Source organism: Protopterus annectens, chromosome 4.part0 (assembly GCF_019279795.1).
Source record: "Protopterus annectens isolate FY-2018-M chromosome 4.part0, PAN1.0, whole genome shotgun sequence".
Classification (NCBI taxonomy): Eukaryota; Metazoa; Chordata; order Ceratodontiformes; family Protopteridae; genus Protopterus; species Protopterus annectens.
Genome location: NC_056733.1, coordinates 919,528,183 through 919,544,757, shown reverse-complemented (window position 1 = coordinate 919,544,757; position 16,575 = coordinate 919,528,183). Strand labels below are relative to the sequence as shown.

General features: G+C 44.9%; 1 protein-coding gene across 1 annotated transcript in view; it reads right to left on the bottom strand.

The window, feature by feature from the left end:
- Positions 1–16,575, bottom strand: part of SPPL3 (signal peptide peptidase like 3) — a 1,529,337-nt gene that overhangs the window by 571,501 nt on the left and 941,261 nt on the right. The window lies entirely within an intron of this gene.

The window sequence follows — 16,575 nt, the reverse complement described above, 5'->3', positions numbered from 1 at the left end:
CCGTGGGTCCAATACTTTGAGTATCTCGCGGTGTGCCGGACTCCACATGGGTCTCAATAAGGGCCTGTGACTCAAAAGTAGCAGGTATCAGGGGCTGCGAAAGTGCCTTACTGAGTACTGGCGAACCGGCAACTGGCTTAGGAGAAGCTTTGTCGTCTGTTTTGGACCCAGACTGTGTCTGACATTTCTGGGTAGATAAATCTGTTTCCAAAATACTTTGAGGCAAAAATATACCTACGCTTAATAGTACGTTGGTTAAATCTAGCACAAAACCGTCAGCCAGGCATGTTGTGATCAGGGCCTAGATAAGGAATACAGTATAAATGGAAATCCTTATGAGGTATTTGCTTCCCACAAGTAATACAATTATTAACTTTTTCTGACATCGGTATGGAGCAAGAAAAAAAAAAAGTTTCCCCAACGGGGTACTTAGCTTTAGTGAAGACTTTGGTTCTGAAACTCAAACTCGAATATTTCAGGAGTCGGCCGACTGGCACTTGCGAAATGCTTCTGCTTCGGGCACCGCACGGCAAGAAAGACTGAATAAAATGGCATCGGCTGCATGTTTTATACCCCTGACGACCTTAAGTCATGGAAGAGGAGACAGCAACTGACGCAGGACCCAAGAGTTTGATATTCAGGCAGACTGAGGGCAACCTGCCAGCAGATTACCCAAATGTAATGACTGCAACAGTGAAACACGAAGAACATCTGACCAAACATGCTCAGAATCCATTTTTCAAAAACTATTTGTTGCCAAAGATATAAATGGAAGGCCATTTTTGGGGAAGAATTAAAGGTTTGTCAAGGTGAGAAAGGGGTGCGTATTCTGCAGATAGATATGTTGCGACTGTCCTTGCATGGGGAGCTCTTCCTTTCTATATGGAGCCCCTTACCATTGCTTTTTACAAGGCTGCTTACCAGCAGTTTGCAGTGTCTGCTTATTTTGCTTTTTGTAAAATGTTACTAATGTAGCTGTAAAACACTTGACATATTTGGGGAAAGAAGGCTGAAAAAATTGAGAAACTGCCTGAATCAGCTTCTCTTTCTCATCAAGGACCTCTGCAGCAGACAGGGCACAACACCTCTCTATCCAAGGAAGACTTTAAAACTTCATCTTTTATGTCCTCAGGAAGGCTGTAAGTAGACAATCAAGCAAACCTGATAACTACAGAAGCAGCAGCACTGAAAGAGGCATCAGCTGAATCATAAGCACATGTTGCACAATGCTCAGTCACTTGACACAATCAAAAGACTACACCAATATAAAGTAGCAACAGCTGAATCACAAGCACAAGTGGCAGAAAGCTCAGTCACTTGACACAAAAGACTACACCAGTATTTTTTCCACAGACAGGGATAAGCCACAATGATTCGCATCCTCAACTGAGGCCAGAAAACGTTAAAGTGCGAGCCAGACAATTAAGAATTCTAAAAACAAGTGCTGCAAAAGAAGACTTTTTGCCAAGTCTTTCAGGGGGAAAGAGATTAGCATTTATCATCTTCTTCTTTCGGCTGCTCCCGTTAGGGGTCGCCACAGCAGATCAACTGTTTCCATTTCCTCCTGTCCTCTGCATCTTGCTCTGTCACACCAACCACCTGCATTATCCTCTCTCACCACATCCATAAACCTGATCTTAGGCCTTCCTCTTTTCCTATTACCTGGCAGCTTCATCCTTGGCATCTTTTTCCCAATATACTCTGCATCCCTCCTCAGCACATGTCCAAACAAACGTAATCTTGCCTCTCTGGCTTTGTCTCCAAACCTTCCAACCAGGGCTGACCCTCTAATATACTTATTCCTAATCCTGTCCATCCTCATCACACCCAGTGCAAATCTTAACATCTTCATCTCTGCCACATCAAGCTCTGACTCCTGCCTTTTTGTCAATGCCACTGTCTCCAACCCGTATAACATAGCTGGCCACTACCCTCTTGTAGACCTTCCCTTTCACTCTTACTGGTACTAGTCTGTCACAAATTACTCCTGACACTCTTCTCCACCCACTCCATCCTGCCTGTACTCTCTTCTTCACCTCTCTTCCACACTCACCATTACTCTGAACTGCTGATCCCAGGTACTTAAACTCATTCACCTTCGCCACCTCTACTCCCTGCATCCTCACCATTCTTCTATCCTTCCTCTCATTCACACACATTCTGTCTTAGTCCTGCTGACCTTCATTCCTCTTCTCTCTAGAGCATATCTCCACCTCTCCAGGGTCTCCTCCACCCTACTCTCACTAAAGATCACAATGTCATCTGCAAACATCATAGTCCACTGGGACTCCTGTCTGATCTCGTCTGTCAACCTGTCCATCACCATTGCAAATAAGGGCTCAGAGCTGATCCTTGATGTAATCCCACCTCCACCTTAAACGCATCAGTCACTCCCACCGCAGACCTCTCCGCTGTCACACTACCCTCGTACATATCTTGTACCACTCTTACATACTTCTCTGACACTCCCAACTTCCTCATACAATACCACAACTCCTCTCTAGGCACCCTGTCATATGCTTTCTCTAAATCCACAGAGACACAATCTGACCTTCTCTGTACTTCATCAACACTCTCAGAGCAAACACCGCATCTGTAGTGCTCTTTCCTGGTATGAAACCATACTGCTGATCACTAATCATCACCTCCCTTCTTAACATAGCTTCCAATACCTCTTTGCCATAACGTCATGCTGTGACTGATCAGTTTAATCCCTCTGTAGTTACTACAGCTCTGCACATCACCCTTATTCAATCCCTCTGTAGTTACTACAAGCTCTGCACATCACCCTTATTCAATCCCTCTGTAGTTACTACAGCTCTGCACATCACCCTTACTCTTAAGAATCGGTACCAAAACACTTTCTCCATTCCTCAGGCATCCTCTCACTTTCCAAGATTTCATTAAACAATCTAGTTAAAAACTCCACTGCCATTTCACCTAAACACCTCCATGATTCCACAGGTATGTCATCTGAACCAACAGCCTTTCCGTTCTTCATCCTCTTCATAGCTATCCTTACATCCTCCTTGCTAATCCACTGCACTTCATGATTCACTATCCGCACATCATCCAACCTTCTCTCTCCCTCTCATTCTCTTCATTCATCAACCCCTCAAAGTACTCTCCATCTGCTCAACACACTCTCCTCGCTTGTGTGTACGTTTCCCTCATTATCCTTTATCACCCTTACCTGCTGCACATCTTTACTAGCTCGGTCCCTCTGTCTAGCCAAATCGGTACAGGTCCTTTTCTCCCTCCTTAGTGCCCAACCTTTTATACAACTCTTCATATGCCTTATCCTTAGCCTTCGCCACCTCTCTCTTTGCCATGCACCTCATCTCCTTGTACTCTTGTCTATTTTCTTCACCTCTTTGACAATCCCACTTCTTCGCCAAGCTCTTTCTCTGTATACTCTCCTGTACTTCTTCATTCCACCACCAGGTCCTCCTCGTCTTCCCTTCCTCTTTCTAGATGTCACACCAAGCACCCTTCTAGCCATCTCTCTTACTAGCTCTGCTGTAGTTACCCAACTATTCGGTAACTCTTCACTGCCACCCAGTGCCTGTCTTAACTCTTCCCTGAACATCACCTCACAAGTACCCTTTATCAATTTCCACCATTTGATCCTTGGTGCTGCCCTCACTCTCATCCTCCTCCTCTTGATCACCAATGTCATCCTACAAAGCACCATCCTATGCTGCCTAACTACAATTTCCCCTGCCACCACTTTACAGTCTCCAATCTCCTTCAGATTGGCCCTTCTACATAAGATATAATCCACCTGTGTGCATCTTTCTCCACTCTTGTATGTCACCCTATGCTCCTTCGTCTTGTTAAAATATGTATTCATCACAGCCATGTCCATCCTTTTCGCAAAATCCACTACCATCTGACCTTCTGCATTCCTTTGCTTAACACCATACCTACCCATCACTTCCTCGTCCCCTCTGTTCCCTTCACCAACATGCCCACTGAAATCTGCTCCAATCACAAGTTTCTCACCCTTGGGTACAGTCATCACCACTTCATCCAACTCGCTCCAAAATTTGTCTTTCTCATCCATCGCACACCCAACTTGTGGAGCATATGCACTAACAACATTCATTACACCATCAATTTCCATCTTCATAAACATCACTCTATCAGACACTCTTTTCACCTCCAAAACACTCTTAGCATATTCTTCCTTTAGGATAATGCCTATGCCATTTCTCCTCCCATCCACACACCATGATAAAACAATTTGAAACTGCCTCCGATACATGTAGCCTTGTTCCCTTCAACACACAATATACCAACTGTCGCATTTATATGATGTTTAAACAGCAGCAGGATTAACCAAGGAAGGCACTGCAGGATCTGACTGGGGATTAGAAAATAAGAACTTGCCTTATAAAGTAAAAACTTGGACTAAGGAACTTTGTTTTCAAGGGCAGCAGGCTCATCGATTGTGTAATCGGGCAAGTTACAGACTGTAGTAATGCTGGAACAATAGCAGGAAAGTACAGTTTTGTACCTAACATAAATGTAGATGTCCGATAGATATGCAACTGCAGTCATAACATATGGGTTTGTCCTGCCTCAGGCAGCTCTCGGTTGGCCGAATTCCAAAGTCTGGGTCCGGCGTCGGCCGGTGTCGCCTCCTCTCCGACGTCACCACGGCTGGAGTATAAAGGCATCGGCCGACGCCATCTTCTTCAGTGTTTCTTGCCCCAGATGCCAGGTGCCCTCCTAGGAAGGCTAAATTTGGTAAATGGATAAAAATAATCCCAAACATGCACAACAGTAATAAACAGATACACCATAGGAATACCCCCAGCTAATGGGAAAAGGGGTAGGGACCCAAATAGAAGGATACAGAGGGGTAGGTGGGAGGGAAAATCCGACTGCAGTTGCATATCTATCGGACATCTACATTTATGGTAGGTACAAAACTGTACTATGTCCTTCAAGAATGCAACTGCAGTCATAACATATGGGTTGAATACCATAGCCAAGCTGGGGGTGGATGGAACTAAGATAAGGATGGTGTAGCTAAAATCCCCTGCAGGACTGCCGAAGCAAAGCCTGCTCGGGATCTGGAATATAAGGGCAGGTTGTAGTGCTTGGTAAATGTATGCACGGAGCTCCATGTAGCAGCCTCCAAAATGTCCTTTGTTGCCACTCCTCTTAAGAAAGCAGTGGAAGTGGCCATAGCTCTGGTGGAATGTGGCCTAATATTGGCTGGCACACCTTTTCCATGGAAAGAATAACAGAATCTGATGCAATGTCCAATCCATTTTGAAACTGTTTGTTTGGAGATGGCTTTTCCTTGCATTCCAGCAGCATAGGCTACAAACAGTTGGTCAGACTTTCTGGTGGCCTTAGTTCTGTCCAAGTAGTAACGTAGTTGTCTGTGTATGTCCAAAGTATGCAGTAGCTTTTCCCCCCTATTTTGAGGATTGGGGAAGAATGCAGGCAGGTGAATAGCTTGACTTAGAGACACCCTGGAAATAACTTTGGGCATGAATGTAGGATTGGTTCTTAGAGAAACTCTGTCTTGATGAAAAATGAGGAAGGGAGGCACTGCCATGAGTGCCTGTATCTCCGAAACTCTTCTTGCAGATGCGACTGCCAATAAGAAGGCAATCTTTCATGAAAGAAATTGCATTTCTGAACTTGCTGCTGGCTCAAATGGAGGAAGAGTTAATTTTTCCAGCACATAATTGAGGTCCCATGCAGGTACTGGCTGTTTTCTGGGAGGTTTGATATTCTTTATTCCCCTTAGAAACTGTCTTAGCAAGGGATGAGAAAACACTGAAGGGTCACAGTTGTATTTTGCTGAGATTGCTGAGGCATGAATCTTTATCGAAGAGTATGAAAGCCCAGTATGAAGTAGTTCTGCCAAGTATTCTAAAATCTGAGGTATACTCGGTAATGCTGTGTCCTGACCCCTGTTGGCATTCCAGATGCTGAATCTCTTCCATTTGGCTGAATATGCTTTTCTTGTGGAAGGCCTACGTGCTTCCAGCAGGATCTCTTGAACCGATTTTGACAGAGAGGTAGGAGGAGAAGTCATGTTAGCCTCCAGGCTGTCAGGTGAAATGATTTCAGGTCTTGATGTACAGTCCTGTAATTGTGTTGTGTTAGGAGCAGGGGCCATAGGGTCAGAGGCCATGGATTGGTCCGAGTTATGGTCAATAGCAATGGGTACCAGTGTTGCCTTGGCCAGTCTGGAGCTATCAAAATACCTGTTGGTTGTTCTGCTTTGATCTTCAGTATCACCTTTGTCAGCAGAGGCACAGGAGGAAATGCATAAATTTTTAGAGAATTCCAGCTGAAGGAGAGAGCATCCGTCTTCCAGGCTAGAGGATGGTGAGTCCTTGTGCAGAACTTTTTCAGGTGATGATTTAAGTGGGATGCGAAAAGATCTACATCCGGTCTTCCCCATGTCTTCGTCAGTTGGGAGAAAATGTGAGGATGCAACATCCATTTGTGTGGATCCATGAAATTTCTGCTCAGGTTGTCCGCCAGTACATTGTCCTTGCCTGGTACAAACTGGGATTGTAAATGTATCTTCAGGTTCAGGGATTTTTCCCAGAGGAGCATTGTTAGTCTGCAGAGGGGATAAGAATGAGTGCCTCCCTGCTTGTTTATGTACCATATGACAGTGGTGTTGTCTGTCCTTATCAGTAAATGTCCTTGTTGTAGTGATTTTTAGAATGTCTCGATTGCATGCATCACTGCCAACATTTCCTTTTGGTTTATGTGCAGATGTCTTTCCTTTGGGGTCCATTGCCCCTGAATGCATCTGTCCTCCATGTGCGCCCCCCATCCATGGTCTGAGGCATCTGTTGTAATCATTTGGCCTGCTTGAGGTCTGTTGAAAGGCATACCTTTGTTTTGCTGACTGGCTTGAGCCCACCATAAAAATTCTTTTTGTAGACATGGAATAAATGGGATTATGTCCTCTAGGCTTCGGCGGTGTTGAGACCATAAGTTTTTTAAATACCATTGCAGCTTTCTCATATGAAGTCTTGCCAAAGGTATCAGAAGGATGCAAGATGCCATGAACCCCAGGGCCTGCAGGATTTTCCTTGCAGTCAGCTGGGAGAGTTTTGCTAGGCCTTTGAAGTACTCTGGTAAATGCTGCTGTTTTTCCTCTGTGAGGTAGGCCATTTGGTTTTCTGTGTCCAGTTTGGCTCCTAAGAAAATAATCTGTTGGGATGGCAGTAGTTTTGACCTCTGAATGTTGACTGTGTATCCCAAGGCCTGCAGTAGATGCATGACATAGTCCAAATTTTCTTTTAAGGTTTGTTTGTTGTCTGCTTGTATGAGGCAGTCGTCCAAGTAGGGGTATATTTGAATCCCCTGCAGTCTGCAGTGTGCCACTACTGATGCCAGGCATTTCGTGAACACTCTGGGCGCAGTAGATAAGCCAAACGGCAATGCTGAGAATTGATAATGCTCTGTTCCTGCAAGAAATCTGAGGTATCTTCTGCAACTTTGTCTGATTGGGACATGCAGGTATGCCTCCTTGAGGTCCAGAGTGACCAGCCAAGACCCCTTGCCCAGCATGGGAAGGAGTTGCTGCAACGTCAGCATTTTGAACTTTGGCACTATGAGAAAAGTGTTTAGAGATGACAAGTCCAGTATGGGTCTCCATTTGTTTTCTTTTCTTGGAATAATGAACAGTCTTGAATAAAATCCCTGGCCTTGCTCCCGAGGAGGAACCCTTTCTATTGCTTTTATGCTTAACAGCTCGGATACTTGAGAGAATGCCTCTGCCCTTTGATGATGTGGCAGGTTTGGCATGCCTTGTCTTATTGGTAATGTGTGGAAGTGGAATCTGTAACCTTTGTCTATCAAATCCAGAATCCAGTTGTCCTTGGTTAAGATATGCCAGTTTTGTGAGAATAAGGATAATTTTCCGCCCAAGGGTGCATCTCTTTGGACCTTTGTAGGCGGAATGAAAATCAAGTCATTGCGACTGTCCTTGTGGTGCAGCTGAACTGTCTGCACCACTTCTTTGATTTGGAGGTTGCCATTGGCATCCCCTGTAAGATCCTCGGTATTGCCCTCTACCTCGGGCACGTCTGCTTTTTTCCCCTTTGAAACTTGTCTGAGCTGGGGAAGGACCAATTCTTTGAGGGCCAGTTTCTGCTGAATCTGGGTGGCTGAACCTGAAGGAAATCCTTGACTGTCTGTACTGACTTTGCTTTTTCCTCTATGGATTTCAATACATTTTGTGCATTAGCACCAAAAAGCTTCTGTTTTTCCAAAGGTGCATCAAGTAACTTTACTTTAACATGGTCAGGCAAAGACTGATCCTTTAACCAAGCATGTCTACGTATCACAGCCCCAGTCATAGCTGCCCTACATGAAGCTTCCAGTGCATCATAACCACACTGTAGAAAATGGTTATTAACCTGCTGAGTGCTACGTATATGATCCTGCAATGCCTTTTTATCAATAGGCTCTGGAGAAGCTAACTTTTTCTGCAAATCATCCAGGAGAAAATCCTGGTACTGAAACATGTGAAACAGGCAATTTAGTGACCTCATGGCCAGGGTAGTAGAAGTATATACTTTTTTACCCCATCTCTCCAGGGACCTTGCTTCCCTATCTGCTGGCAGTGGGTTTTTGGCAGAGGAGGTAGCCACTCCCTTGGGGCCCTGTGAAATAGTTTCTAGATCCACAGAGTGGGCCTTAAAAAGGTGCTTGTGAGTGTCAGGGACCCTATATCTGTCCGGCTTGACAGAAGCCGGAGGAAGAGAATCAGGGTTAGCACTGGAGTCAGAGAAAACATCATCCAAAACATCCATAACAGGTGGAATAGCTAAAGGCCTGTGCTGGGGAAGCTTGAGGAAGGTACGAAGCCGCCTTTTCCTGGAGTCAGAGAATTCCTGACCCTGCCATTGAAAATGTTCCCTCATGGAATGCAGGATTTCACCAAATGAAAAATCCTCTGGAGGGGAGGCAGAAGGAATGGATTCCTCAGCATCAGAGTCCTCGTAGGCCTGGAAGGATTCTTCTTGGGTATCAGAATGTTCAGAATCCCCAGAGGCTGCATCCGAGGAGAGGTTGTCCGCCTGCTCAGTCCTGGGCCTTTTCTCTGCAGGTGGTTGGGAACCCCTTTCCGGATGAGGCTGAGACCCCCTGATAAGGGAAATAAGATCAGCAGCCAGAGACATGATCTGCTTATCAGAAGGGGCCTGGGCAGTAGGTCTAGGATGGGCCTTGGCCTGGCTGGCGGCCTTAGCATGTGCAAAGGCCTTGATGGACATGGATACAGGAGGCCTAGCAGCCCCACGTGCAGGCGTAACCTTGTCCACAGAAATGGTGTCGGGTAGATCCAGAACCTCGGTTTCCGGAGGAAAATCAACAACCGGCACCGGAGAGATCTCAGAGACCGAAGATCGTGTTAACGCTGTGTCGTCGGCCTGGAGCGGTAGATTTACCACTTCCGAAGGGACCGGAGCACTAGCAGAGGGTTTGGGAGTAGCATTGGTAGTTGATGCGGGCCGAGGATGTCGGTCCCGGTCCTTGCGTTTTTTAGCAGATTGGGTAGTCGGTTGATCTGACGACATGATATATGCAAAAGATTCACCGAAAAAGTCCTCTGCGAATTCTGCCCGGCACCTGAGAGTGCGCTTATTAAAGCAAGCACAGGCAGCACAGGCAGAGACGTCGTGGTCTGGGCTCAGGCAAGGAAGGCAGAGAGAATGGAAGTCCTTATGAGGTATTTGTTTACCACAAGACAAACAATTATTAACTTTCTCAATTTGTTCTGACATCGGCTGAGGCAAGAATAAATGTTCCCCAACGGGGTACTTAGCTTTTAGATGACTTCGGTACTGAAATACAGGAGCTGGCCGACCGGCACTTGCGAACTGCTTCTGCTTCGGGCACCGCGCGGCAAGAAAGACTGAAGAAGATGGCGTCGGCCGATGCCTTTATACTCCAGCCGTGGTGACGTCGGAGAGGAGGCGACACCGGCCGACGCCGGACCCAGACTTTGGAATTCGGCCGACCGAGGGCTGCCTGAGGCAGGACAACCCATATGTTATGACTGCAGTTGCATTCTTGAAGGACATCTAGGGTAGGTTCATGAAATTACATCAGCAATAAATCATACTTCTTTAATGATAGTGGAAGATCACTATGTTCCGACTGAAACTGACTTCAGAAAAAGAAAATCATTCAAAGGGGCTACTGGAAGAAATTTTCTCCGCAGAAAGACTCAAGCCTGAGGAGATAAATAAGTTGGGTACTCACCATAACGTTCCATATTTGTAGTCCATCTCGCCCTTCATTCTTACATATGCAACAGCATCCCTAGCACCTTTTTCTCAGGTGGCTCACGAGCATATACTCCCGAGTACCGTGGAACCAAAGGAAGCTATATATAATGAGAAATATCGGTAAAATATGAATAACAAACCTGGCTATGGCCAAGCAAGAAGCACTTCTGAACTTGCAAACGCGATCTGGGGATTGTACTAATGCACTATGGGAGACCTACCTTGCCATGAGCCAACTAAGAGACTTTGAGCTTTGCAATTAGTCAAGTTGGAGCAGAGGATTGGCTCCGAACCCATATGAAAGAACGAAGGCGAGATAGGACTACAGATCATCACAAGTTATCCTCTCACAATCATTTCCCTGTTCAAAAATCATGAAAATCCTCAGGCAGTGAATTCATTTTTGTCTTACTAAAAACACTAGAACTGGTAGAATAAAGAGCCTGAGCCAAGCCCAATAAATCACTTGTGTCCAAAGTAACTCGGACACAAAGATTAAATTCTAACTTTTTGCTGCTTTCTGACAAAGTACAGTTGTGCACACTTACCATAAATGTAGATGTTCAAGTGTATTCATTGTTGCAGTCATTACATTTGGGTTATCAGCCTGCAGGTAGCCCTCAGCCGGCCCGAGTATCAAAGTCTTGGATTCCTGCGTCGGATGCTGTCTCATCTTCCATGACGTCAGGGGTATAAAGCATACAGCAGATGCCATTACATCAGTTTTTCTTGCCCCAGATGTCTGGTGCCCCCATAATAGGAAGCAATTATTTATTAGGTTACACCTCCAACAAAAAACAAATGCACCAGAAAGCTGAAATACACTAAACAAGAAGAAAAGTATAGCCAAGAGAAGTCAGGAGGCTGGAGGGAGGGTAACCAGGACTGCAACAGTGAATACACTCAAACATCTACATTTAAGGTAAGTGTACACAACTGTACTATATTCGTGTTTTACTGTTGCAGTCATTAAATTTGGGTAGATTCCCAAAGCGAAGGAAGGGGGGAGGAAGTTAGAGAGCATTAAGACCAGCTTTTATGCCCTGCAAAACTGCAGTGGCAAAAACCAGCTCTGGATTTAGAAAAAAAGGCATGTGGTAATGCTTGGTGAAGTTATGTACAGAGCTCCAGGTAGCAGCTTCTAGGATGTCCCTGGTAGGAACACCTCTGAGAAAGGCTGTAGAGGTAGATGCAGCCCTGGTGGAATGTGATCTTATCCCCCTGTGGGGTAGGTTTTCCATGGTACTTACAGCAGAAATTAATGCAATAGGCTATCCACTTAGAAATGGCTTGCTTGAAATGCCCTTCCCCTCTGCCCCTGCAGCAAAGCCAGCTAGCAGCTGTTCAGACTTTGAGAGGTTTAGTCCTGTCCAAATAAAATCTAAGTTGTCTGTGCACGTCCAAAGAGTGCCAAATTCGTTGTTCTTTGTTTTGTGGATTTGGGAAAAAAAGTAGGCAAATGAATGGACTGATTAAGGACCACACTAGACACCACCTTGGACATAAAGGAAGGACTGGTCCTGAGTGACACCCTGTCTGCATGGAAGATGATGAAGGGCTCCACTGCTATGAGGGCCTGTAATTCAGACACTCTTCTTGCTGAAGTGATTGCTAGAAGGAAGGCTGCTTTCAAAGAAAGGAATTTCAACTCTGCAGTTGCAGCTTGCTCAAAAGGAGGTAGAGTGAGCTTTTCCAATACAAAGGTAGGTACCAGGCTGGAGTAAGGGCTCTCCTGGGTGGTCTTAAATTTTTGGCCCCTCTGAGGAATTGCTTTAGCAGGGGGTGAGAAAAGAGGGGTGGTTCAGTATTATGTGCTGAAATGGCAGAGGTATGAATTTTAATTGACGAGAAGGAAAGGCCCTTGTGGACCATCTCTGTTAAGTACTGAAGAATATGCGGTAAGCTGGGCACCATTGCATAGGAAGCAGCTGAAGTGTTAGCATTTTGAATTTTGGGATTACCAAAAAGGTGTTTAGAATAGAGAGGTCCAGGATAGGACGCCAGGAGCGGTCTTTTCTGGATATCAGGAAAAGTCTTGTCCCCTTTCTTCTGCTGGGACAGGTTGAATAGCCCTGATACTTAGAGAGAGAACCTGCTACTGAGCCTCTGCCCACTGATTTGGGGATAGGTCTGGCCAACCATTTGGGGGTGGTAAGGTGTGGAAGTGGAATTTATATCCTTGGAAAACTATACTTAAAACCCATTTGTCCTGGGTAATGAGTTCCCAAGTTTTTTGCATGCATGGTGATCTTTCCCCCTAAGGGAGCAAGCAGTTGAGCAGGGCTTGGAAGGTTTAAGGTCAAGTCATTGTGACACTTTCCCATAAGGGGGTGTCTTACTACTTCTAGATTTGGAAGTGGGATCCCCCCACTGCTTAGGCATGTGAGTACCTTCAGACTGCAGCCTAGGTGGTCTGCTGTTCCTGGGTTTGGACTGAAGACCTGGAAGAGACCGGAAAGGACCAATTCTTAGAAGGCCAATGCCTACTAAATCTGGGAAGCTGTACTTGCAGGAAATCTTTAACAGTTTGCATAGATTTAGCTTTTTCCTTCATCTTTTTAAGGACTACTACTGCTTTGTTGCCAAAGAGGCGGTCTTGGTTTAAGGGAGCATCCAGTAATTTTGGCGGTCTTGGTTTAAGGGAGCATCCAGTAATTTAACTAACATGATCTGGCAAATTTTGCTCCTTAAGCCAAGCATGTCTTCTAAGTACAGACCCAGTGACAGCGGCCCTGCAAGATGCTTCTAAAGAGTCAAAACCACATTGCAAAGTATGTTTACCAACTTGTTCAGCAGAATGCATTAAATCCTGTAATTCTTTATTTTCAGCACAGTCAGGAATCAACATAATTTTCTGTTTAATTAGTCCCATAATATGCTGCTAATACTTTTAACATATGAAACTGGCAGTTTAAGGCCCTAATGGCCAAAGTAGCAGAAGTGTACATCTTTTATCCCATCTGTCTAAGGCCCTGGAATCTCTATCAGAGGGGGTAGGGTTTTTGGCAGTAGTAGCCCTAATGCCTTTAGGTCCTTGGGAAATGGTCTCTGGGTTCGCAGTAGGATTCTTGAAGAGGAACTTGTGAGAGTCAGGTACTGGAGGTAAAGTGTCTCTGGACAGGCTAGATTCTAAGAAAGCATCATCTATAATGTCCAGGACAGGAGGGATAGCTAAAGGCCTGTGTTGAGGGAGGAGTAAGAATTCCCTAAGCCTCTGTTTGGAGTCAGAGTAATCCTGGCTTTCCCAACAGAAATGCTCCCTAAGAGTGTGCAAGGTTTCACCAAAAGAAAAATCTTCTGGAGGGTAAGCAGAGGGAATGGAATCCACTGCATCAGAATCCTCATAGGTAGATAAGGGCAAATCCTGGTAATCAGAAGAAACAGAAATTTCAGGCTGACCTCCTAATTAAAGTAATAAGGTCTTCAGCCATTCTTATTTGTTTTTTAGGCACATGGGCCTGACCATGCAGGTTTGGACGTCTGTTTTCTAGACATGGGTCAAGTTTCAAGCCTTGAAGAAGATGGCGTCGGTTTGATATGCAAGTCAGTAGGCCTGAATACACCCTCAGAAGCCGGTGCTTGCACAGCAGCTCCGGACCCATCCAAGGCAGAGACATCCGCAGGTTCCATAGTCAAAGCATCTCGTGGCATACCGGACTCCGAATGGGTCTCAGAGACCTGCGAATCTGTAGTAGCGGGCATCGGGGCTGCGAAAGCACCTCACAGAGTACCGGCGAACTGGTGACTAGCTTAACGGAAGCGTAATTGGCAGCTTTGGACCTGTGCGGTCTGTCTCTGTCTTTATCTTTACGTTTTTTCGGAATGTTGGTAGTCAGATGGCTTACCAAAGCCATTTCTGGATAAACTGAGTACCAAAATAATTTGCTACAAAAATAAACAGACGACAAATAGTCCGGAAGTTGAATAAGGCACAAAACAGACAGCGGGGGAAGTTGTGGTCTGGGCCTAAGCAAGGAATGCAGTACGAATGAAAATCTTTGAGGTATTTGCTTTCCACAGGTAATACAATAGTTAACTTTTACTGACATTGGTTAAGAGCAAGAAAAAGGATCCCCAACGGGGTACTTAGCTTTTTTTGAAGACTTCGGTTCTGAAACTCGAAAACGAAAATTTCAGGAGTCTGCTGACCAGCACTTGCTTCGGGCACCGCGCGGCAAGAAAGACTGATGTAATGGTGTTGGCTGCATGTTTTATACCCTGACGTCATGGAAGAAGAAAGAGCATCCGACGTAGGAATCCAAGACTTTGATATTCAGGCGGGCTGAGGGCTACCTGCAGGCAGATAACCCAAATGTAATGACTGCAACAGTGAAACACGAAGAACATCTGCTATGGCAGCAGACCTTCCTCTGACAGAAGAACCTCCCTTGGGACAAGCATCCCCAGTCTGGCTGGGCAAAAAGGCATTCCCTACAACCTAACTCCAAACTGACAAAAGTGGTTCTCCCTTACCTGCCATGGGCACTCCAAACAGGCACAGAGGTGTCTAGCCCCCAGGTCCATGGTGACTGTAAAAACTACACCGATGTGAATAGCCTGAGAAACCAGAAATGGGCACAGCAGACCCAGCCATCTGTGGCTCAAGCAATTTTGTAGCCTACTGAAAGGGCAAAGTATGACTGGATTTTTTTTTTTTTTTTGTGGCTGAAAGAACTGAGGAATCAAGTAGGTTGTTTCAAGGTGAAACCAAACAAATGTCTAGATCCCAGGAAAGCCTAGCAGCAGCACTTGGTGAAAGTTTAAAGTAACATTTCCACCAAACAATGGAAACCGCTTTAAACACTTATCCCAGCCCCCCCCCCCAACATAAGTTTTAGACAGGAAAAAATACTTACTTTGAACTTGTGTAAAAAAAAGTTGTTAAAATCAGTACTCCCAGAAAAAAAAAAAAAAAACTTTCCTAGCTTAAGTGTGGCACTTTTACAGAAAAAGGTTAGCCTTACTTCAAAAAACAAGACGTTGAAGATCACCTCTCTCCCAAGGAAACTTCACTACCCTACAATACAGAAGCATTACCCAACTAACAATCCTCAAGGGCTCACAAGAGAAGAGTTCTTCAGCTGCAGGAAATCTGTGAAGGGCTTGACACACATAGCCAGCCTTAGGCATAGGTCAACTAGGCGGGCGCCTCTCTAGCAGGGGCGCTTTTCCAGTAATTGGATGGTGCAGGTAGACCAGGATGGGGCGGGGCACTGGGTGGTGTGGTGGGGGACACCGTGGAGCCCTTTCGTCTAGGGAACCAGTTGACCTAAGGCCACTCCTGTTGACACACATGCCGCTCTTTCAGCTCTGCTTGAGCTGGTTGGTTAGGGTGTGTGGAAGGTGCCCTTACGCTTAGAAATCTGATCGGCTTTTATATCCTTAGTGGGATATAACCCATACATAACCAAGGCTATCGCAGCAGTGATCAAATGAACAGTGTGTGTCACTTAGTTTTTGCCTCAACATATACTACAAAGTAAGCTCATGCAAGGCTGTTAGAACACCTACAGCAAAGAAAAAATATGAAGCAAAATTAAGTCAAAGATGAAGTAAACCAATCCAGCTACACAGCTAACAAAATGTAGAGGCTGAAACTGGTCTTGAAATGACATTTCATCTGTCAGTCCTACAAACCAAATCTACAATTTTTTTAATTTTTTTTTTTTTTTTTTTTTTTACCAAAAGCAGCTGAATGAATTTCTTTTAAGAATGACATTCAAAGCTTAAAATTCTATTCAGGAGACTGCCACTAAAAATGATCAAAACATCACAACAGAAAAATGAGCACTCTTGCTTGATTGAAATGGGGAGTGGTGGTACTGCAGGACATCAAAATATTCCCATTATAAGTTGTGGGAGCAGCAGGGTCTTACAAATTTTCAAGTCTCTTATGCAAGCTACAGGGGACAATTCACTACAGGCAGCAGCACTGGAGGCAAAACAAAAAAACAATCACATCAGGTTACGTGAAAAACAAAATTGTTCCTGAACACAGACTTACACCAATCTAGACCTCTCGACTATCCCTATTTTGGAGGAACACTCCTTTTGAAGGCAGGATCCTATTTTTCAGGCTTGATTTACCCTTAAAACACTTCTCTAAATCCTCTAATCATAAGACTTCTGAAGCTGTCTAATACACAGAGAAAAACTACACTGGCCAAAATACTAATGGCAACAATAATTTAAAGGAAGAGAAACAGCTTGCATCTCAATTTTTTCTGAAGCAAAAATATAGCTTTGGGTAGTAGAATTTTACAATAAAGTTCGTTAAAATCTACAGATT